Here is a 1,278-nt window from a genome sequence, read left to right as displayed (position 1 = left end):
TATCTTTATGTAGTATATTTGTTGTTCTGATTATTATGTGTCGGGAGGAATTTCTTTTCTGGTTCAGTCTATTTGGAGTTCTGTAGGCTTCTTTTATGTTCATGGGCATCTCGTTCTTTCGGTTCGGTAAGTTTTCTTCTATAATTTTGTTGAAGATATTTGCTGGCCCTTTAATTTGAAAATCTTCATTCTCATCTTCTCCTATTATCCAGAAGGTTTGGTCTTCTCATTGTGTCTTGGATTTCCTGGATGTTGTGAGTTAGGATCTTTTTGCATTTTGCATTTTCTTTGATTGTTTTGCCCATGTTCTCTATGGAATCTTCTGCAACTGAGATTCTCTCTTCAGATCTGCCTCCTTGCTTAAGATGTAGCCCAAAACAGGGCCTGTCCCAGAAGATGTATTGCCTCTGCAGTTTATTCACTCACCTTCACAGACTAGCCACTGAGGAACCCTGGACACAATATGACTCTCTCACCTGCTCTGGCAGATAGAGCCCTCACAGGTGGCCACCTTTCCTCTGGCGAGGAAGGTGCCCAAATTTCTGGATCCTGAAACAGGGTATGTCCCAGAAGTTAGGTTGCTTCTGTCTGTCCTGAAGCTGTGTAGTTTCTGCGGTCCACACTCTCAGTAGCACAGACTGGAGCCTAAGCGAACAGGAGCAAAGATGGCTGTCCTTCCAGCTCAGGCCTTGAGACTCCTCCCAGGCGGACACCCCTCCTCGGGCAGGAAAGGTGCCGGGTGACTGTAACCAGAAACGGGATCTTTCCCAGAAGCTCTGATGCTTTTCTAGGCTGCCCTCTCCCTGGCAGTGCACTGGAGCAAAGATGGCTCTCCTTCTGGGTCAGGCCTTGAGACTGCTCCCTGGCGGACACCCTTCCTCGGGCAGGTGGAACAGACCTTTAGTTCCAGGAGATAAAGCCTTAGAAGATCTCTGATTTCAAGCCCAACCCGACAGAGCTAGATTAAGAAAAGCTTACATACAGGCTTTGTGGTACACAGCTTTAATCCCAGGAGACAGGCATGCAGACCTCTGAGTTCAAGGACAATCAACAGTGTAAGATCCAGGACAGCCAAGCTTAGGAAGTAAAGGACTTGGAAAAGAGGAGGCAAATGATAATGTATTAGAACAAGGGGGTTCCAGTTCCTGTAAGCAGCAGATCTCCACAGCTATGGCCATGAGTCTCTGGCTTTAGAGTCAAGTGCAGAAGGAGACTACTGGGACAATTGATGCTGGTTAGCTGGAGCTAAGAGATTCATGGTATTTAAGAAGAGACCAG

Source organism: Mus pahari, chromosome 11 (genome assembly GCF_900095145.1).
Source record: "Mus pahari chromosome 11, PAHARI_EIJ_v1.1, whole genome shotgun sequence".
NCBI classification, from domain to species: Eukaryota; Metazoa; Chordata; class Mammalia; order Rodentia; family Muridae; genus Mus; species Mus pahari.
This window is presented reverse-complemented; position numbering follows the sequence as displayed.